The 6,883-nt window shown below is 42.6% G+C and overlaps 1 long non-coding RNA gene across 1 annotated transcript; it reads left to right on the forward strand.

Annotated features, from left to right (window-relative positions):
* Nucleotides 1-5,262: 5,262 nt before the first annotated feature.
* On the forward strand, nucleotides 5,263-6,009 carry LOC112844792 (uncharacterized). The gene is made up of 2 exons (XR_003217542.1): nucleotides 5,263-5,726; nucleotides 5,919-6,009. It is a non-coding gene; the product is annotated as an uncharacterized LOC112844792 (long non-coding RNA).
* The last annotated feature ends 874 nt before the right edge of the window (nucleotides 6,010-6,883 follow it).

Raw genomic sequence — 6,883 nt, forward strand, 5'->3', positions numbered from 1 at the left:
AATTTGTCAGATGTTTCTTTCTTAATTTGCCAGGCCAGTATTTTACTTGTTTTGTTTCCAAATTCGTAGTAGTGATATCTAGTTCTGGCCATGGCTGCTTCCGCTCTGCTGGTGCATAAATTATCATATTGCATCGTTGTTTTTGTTAATGTATTGAGGTATTCTTCCTTTTTGGTGGCAATATATTCATGTGTTATTCTGATCATTCCAGTCCTGCATGCAGTATTTTTAGTTTTGCTTCCCCTTGTCTCTTTCTGTCCCGTTAGGCCCAGCTGTGTTCCCTCTGTTGCCATGTCTGTGATGTCATAGTATTAGGCCCGTGTCTGTGCATGCATGTCATATTTCCTGTTTTACTTTGAAGGTCCGTTTCTTATGTCAGTGTATTCAGTTTTGCTTCCTCCCTGTCTCGTCTATCAATTAGGTTTATCTGTGCTCTCCTCCTGTGTCTCATTCCCTCATTTTTCCCTCAGTGTATTAAAGCCCTGTGTTTCTCACTGTCAGTATCGCGTCCTCTGCATTAGTTGTGTGTTCCTCACTGGCCATGTTTGTCGGCTTATGCCTTGCCTCGTCATGAACTCCTAATTTAGATCATGTTGCCTAGTTTGAGTTTTGGTTTTGTTTCTAATACTCATGTATTGTGTTTTTAAAAGTGTCTTCTACCAGTGAAATAAACTACCGCCTTTAAGTTTAATACTCCGCCTCAGAGTCCTGCGTTTGGGTCCAACCACTGCCAGCCACCACAGCTCACCATGACACAAACTGTGTGCAGTTTATCGCACAGTGTGTTGCTAGCTAAAGGGCCAGCTGCTGTATTTCTCAGGGAGAGAAAAGAAAGAGAGCTAATTTTACTCAGAGATGGAGAAGGATTATAAGGCAGACTGGGGAGGAAAAATAGAGGTTATATTTAAAGGTAAGGACTGCTCAGTGACACCTGATAGACTGTTCACCAGATCTCACTTTAGCCCCTGACTGTTCTCATTTTCCTGTTTAGGTGTGGGGCAAATTCACTCTCTGTCTTTCATTGCATGTGTCCCACATAACAGATTCAAGCTGAGGAGACTTGGGTTTGCTATCTGAATATCAAATGCTCGTTGGTTTAAAATACGCCACAAAAGGAACAAAGTTATGTTCTGAATTTGCTGCAAGTGGTTTGTGTTTCTTCTAATCAAAACTAATCCTTGACTGGTTGCGGGAAAGAGGCACCGTTTTATTCGATACATCTTATGTCACGATGCATGTGTGCGAAGGTGAGAGCGAAGCTTTAGTGTTCTGTCAACCTAGTTTTAATCCTTGACAAACAATATTACAGCAGTCTTGCTGTTTGTTGCAGCAGCGCCAGAGCATGTTTATGGACCTTGAAGTCCACTCAGAGGGGGAAAAAAAACAAGACTGTTTTGAATGAAAAGAAAAACCTTGGAGCACAGCCTTGTAAATTAATTTGTTCGTGTTGTATGATGGGAACACAGCTGGCCTCATTAACATGCGCACAACAAATAATTATAGCGTTTTTTTTTTTCTTCTCTCTTCAGCCAGCCAATGCTTGGCTAATGGCTTGCTGGGTTAATTATGTCAGAGCGTAATACACAGGGCCCAGGGAGACATAATGGTGCACCCTACTGCGCCCACACCGCCTAATGATGGTGTATCGCTGACAGGGCCAAGACGGACCGCCCCGACACACCTGCTTGTCTGGCGCACGCCACGCTCGTCCACCCCCACCCACCTAGACGCGCAGCCTGAACCTGTGCACCCTCCTCCTCCCCCCCGGTGCCACACGCCGTCCACCTAGCCAGGCTCTGACTGCTGGACCGAAGGCTCACCCAGACACACAGTAGCTGCTTTGAGATGTGTAACAGCACAGAAACAGCAGCACAGTGACCACAAGCAAGGAGCTACAGGGTGGTAACCTCATTATCGCTCAGCTAAAGTGATGAAACTCAATATCAACACAGCGAGTGAGGTGGCGTGAAAACTTTAAAAAGTCACGCTAACCTTTTGTTGAGGATCAGTTGGGGTTACATAATCAAATGGGTATTGTTTATGTAGTTTGGCCTTCGCTTATGTTGGTATTAATTACATTGTAATTTCTAATTAAGGATGCACACACAGCAAGATGAGCGAGACAGCCAGAATGAAAATCTGCAGCACGCCCATGCATCTTCTCTACTTCCAGTTTCCTCGCATACAGTTAACGATTAGTGCAACTTCTCATGGATGCGGACGATTAAGAAAGAAACCGTGTACAGCGTCATCAATAATGTGGCGACATCAGTGTGAAACAGTATTTTATGTTAACCTGTTGTTTTTTTCATACTTATGTCTAAGTTTTGCAGAACACCTGACCTGTTCAGGGTTTAAAATATGGTCTTTACCACAGACTGTATATAAAAGATGATGTATTCACTGTGAACTTCCCACACGTTCTCAATCTCAAAGCGTAACATTTTGCGCTAGGTGACAAATCGTCAACATATTATGCTTGCGGACACCCATTACGTCCCTAAATGATGAGATCAGAAAAATGAGGAAACATGAGAACCGTTTGGAATCAATCTACACCTGTTCAGTCATTTTACTTAAATCGCTTTGGAAAACGCTATTTAACATCATTAAAGTGCTGGTTAAGGTTAGGGATAAGGTTATGGTTATGGTTAGGGCTGGAATACATGGCTGGAACGTGTATTACCACGTTTATACCATTATGATTCTACTGGATTTCACCCATAACCCAGTGCATAGCATAACAACAGGGAAGGTCACCTTTCGCGTTCCTCAGGAACACCGCGGGATGTGACAAATTGTCAGGATGTTACGCCTCGGGAGTGAAAATGGGCTGGAACTTCCCCCTTGTGCTTTTTTGTTTTTCGAGCCAGAAGTGACCACATGTGGATGAGATGGAGGCGTTCAGCAAGTCGCATTCATAGCCTTTATGGGTGGATGCCAAATTTTTGTTTGGCATATTAATAAAATTCTGTTATTCACACACCAAATTGGCTAATGGTGCAGTTAAGCTCATAGCCAGTCAGTGATATTTAAAATTAAAATTTAAATTGCATGTGAAAATGCTCCAAAAGGCATCGACAGCACAGACGATGAGAGACCAAGTCCAGGGACTTCAGGTGATGCCAGACAGATGTCTCGCAGCTGCCACCTGTCACTCAAAATGGCCTTTTAGCCATAAATAATATTTTTAGAAGTTTAAAAAATGAATGCATGAATAATTCACTCCGGTACATCTGTCACCTACTTGGAAACTAAAACAAATTTATGTATATTTCACTTGTAAAGTTGGATATTTTAACATTAGTTGATGTTGAGTGACTTACTTTTGAGGCAAACCTCAAGTGGTCATTTGAGGAACTGCAGTTTTTGATACCTGGAAGTTTGCTGCTCGGGCTTTACAGTGTATATAATGACATTTACAAAACTAAAAATGTCTTGATGTTAACTAAAAAAAGGAGTTGACTGGATCAAGAACACAAGAAGTCAGCCAGGCAGACATATTATTACCAGCCTCCCTCATTTAGAAGAGGAAGAAAATCTCACTCTGTTCAGTGGCAGCGATTTCAGTGTTCGCACACTTGGACCTATATTAACCAGAGAAAACGATGCATTAAATGTCCTGTGATTTATTAGCTGAAACGACCCACTGTTGCCCAGTCACTTACCACGACCTGAGAGCGCACATCCAATCATCCATAATTAAGATAAGGGATGAATTAAATGGAACCATTTATTTGGGCAGGACTCTGGTGTGACTCGCACAACGTACATAAAGCCTCATCAGCTGCATTATATTTCTTGATTGGCGGGATGTGAACTTTAAGGTTAGTGTTGAATTCCTCTCCAATTCCAGTTTTTTAATGTTGGATTTAGGACCAGAGCTGCTCTAAGAAGAACCTCCATCAATTAGTAGCTCTATTTTCCAAAGTTAGCCGCAGTCTTTCTGGACTCTCCTTGAGTAACTGTAGATCCGAGCCCTTGGAGAATATCCTCTCTGCTCTACTTTGATGGGGGTTAATTTTGTATACAGACTTAAGTTATATCCCTTCACTTTAAATTTGACTTTACTTTACTCCCCTGCACTGATTGATAATCCTGGCTTGTCCATGCGTGAAAGATCCCTTACTATAATCTCTGTCCTTTGATCATTAAAGTTGAAAGGATATATGGGAAAGAGGCTGATAAAGTGATTTCTGTGACAGTGGGTCGATGGAATAGCAGTGCTTTAAGTCATCCTGTTTGTCTTAGAGAGCTGTGCTCTTAATAGTGATGTTCCCTCGTGACTGATGCAATATCTCTACAGTTGGTGTAACAATGAATGCAGACAATGTTTGACTGTAAACGGTCCTGGGAAAAATAGCTCAATCAATTAAATGCCCAAAATGTTTGTCTGATGAAAATGCAGATATGGCGAGCTGCAATGTTCGAGCAGGATTTCAACAAATTGCACGTTGCAGAAGTTTTCGGCTCTTTGATGAGCGTTTATTATTTCGTGGCCTGCTGGTTCAGAGTTTGCATTCTCTCGGTGGCATCTGGCAAAGTTTAAATGTCTGTGGCTCCAACTTCTTATGAAAAGTCACTTCAGTCAGTGCCCATACTGAAGAAGGATCCAATTGGGTTCCACACAGAAGTCTAAGAGAGTGGATGAAAGCTGTGGGAGAAAAGTTTGTGCAGCAAAGCAGCGATTTTCCTCCTCTTTTAGAGTTTTGAAGGGCTGCGGTGTGTCTGTGCATCTGCGTGTGTGTGTGTGTGTGTGTGGGTGAGTGTGAATGTGTGCGCGTGCTCTTGCTCCCCCCCCACTTGTCAAGGAGCTCCCCTGAGCTTCCTTCTCTGTGCTTTGGCACTAGAAGTCACCTCCTTTGGTGTTCGGCAGGCAGGTACACAACAGGAGCAGCTCTCTCTCTCTGAGCTGTTGAACTTTTCGGGAGGGGAAAAAAGGGAAGGGAAGATTAAAAACAGCCCTGTGATGTGGAGTGCCGAGCTGCCTCCTGAGAATTCCTGGCATAATAATTAAATGATCAAATGATACAGAGGAGACTTGTTAGCTGAGAAACAGCCTCCTAGTTGGCCCATGGGCCTGGTGCTGCCGCGCATGCATTGCAAAACAGCTCCTCTGTTGTGCTAAAGAATCCCGCTTTTTTTTTAACCTCCTTTTCAGGAGCAGAGTTTTTCTACACTTTGCCTAGGTGTATACATGGGACTTAAGTCTCCGTCACATATTCATTGTAATCTCTCCTTTTTTTTGTCTTCTTTGCCATTCATCAGCATGTGAGAGGACTCATTAGATTAGATTTTTGAACATGTGAAGGGTCGGAACAGCACTTGTGTCATTAGGTCCAGGCTGTGAAATTTTCAAAGGCGGCTGAGTGGGGAAAGTCTAAGAGTCACTCTTTGGAAACAAGTCTCAGCGGAATAGCCTGCTTCTGTTGAAAGTGCGAAGCAGAAAACTCTGTAATGTGCTTCACAGACAGTGCACACAGTTAAACAGCTATTTTGCTTTTTTTGAAAAGTAGAAGTGTATGGGTATCATGTGAATCTCAGTTGTTCTTTCTGCACAGATTTGTTTGCGCGTGTTTCCACAGATCCCGCTCCTGTGCTGGAGGCCTCACATTCCCTGGAGGAAAGGCTGCAGCAGCTTCAGAGTTCAGCCCCAGACAGCGAGGCCCTGGTACGAGAGATCAGTGGGCACTGGAAGAAACACCTGGAGTGCCTTGAAAAGACAGGTCAGCCTCAAATCATCTACATTAAGCGCCTGCTGCAGTACGTGTCTGCGGGTATACGAAGCTTCATTAAAATACACCTGGACTTGAAATATATCTGAGTATCTGAGGAAGTGTGTAAAAGCAACATCGTTACATAAAATAAACTGTCGTGTTTATTTCACTTTACCCACTCACGGCTCTTCATTTACACAGAGCCCACAGAGGACGATCAGGCAATCTCAGACACAGCAGTGAATAAAGAGGCCCCAGAATCCAGCTCTCCAGCCGCCCTGATGACCCCAAACAGCACCCCGGCTTCTGGGGCCCCAGACTCCCCACAGCAGAACCACCGGGATCGAGCTAATGATGGCGGTGAGAGCTAGTTTTTAATTTATAAAAATAATAAATTGTTGTTATAGCCTGTGCCACACAGAGGTTTGTAATTCTTAATTAAATGTGTAATTGAAGATTATAGAAATGTTATAAACATTTTCTAGCTCATGCTGACTTTACACTGACTTATTATTCTCATGTAGAGGTTTGTTATTTTGGGAATCTGTTGGAAAACAGGCTTTAATATTCCATTTTACACCGCTGCACCTTTTCTCACCCTGTCTGAAATATACCTTTTAGCTCCCATCCCTTTTTCACAAGGGATCACCACAGCAGGTAGCTCCACATGTTTGATTTGTCAGATTTTTACACTGGATACCCCAAAGTATTTCCAGTACTTACAGAAATGAACCAGCCTATTCTTTTTGCTGTTATTTTTTTTGCTTGTTAGGCCAATCCATCTTTTTAGGACTTAACTCCTAAAATAGCAAAAAATGAGGCAAGACTGCTTACTTCATATAGCTGCTGACTGCTAACAAATCCATTTTGGCTTCTGTGCCTTCTAACATTGTCTCTGGGTGATAATTTTACACATAAATGTAAACAATATCACAACACAGTCATTTCTGTAACTTATGTGAAGCCATTTGCGGTTTAAAAAATGACTCTAATGGCCGTGTTTTCACCACATAATGCTGCAGAAACATAAAAATATGTTCATACACCTTACATACACAAAATGTAAATTTGGCTGTATAAAAATATAGTGTTTGTGAGCCCAGTGAGTGGAGAGAAGCAAACAGATGGTAAAATTACCCAGATTAGCTGCGCACCATGCTAACACT

This window comes from Oreochromis niloticus, unplaced genomic scaffold (assembly GCF_001858045.2).
Source record: "Oreochromis niloticus isolate F11D_XX unplaced genomic scaffold, O_niloticus_UMD_NMBU tig00001600_pilon, whole genome shotgun sequence".
NCBI classification, from domain to species: domain Eukaryota; kingdom Metazoa; phylum Chordata; class Actinopteri; order Cichliformes; family Cichlidae; genus Oreochromis; species Oreochromis niloticus.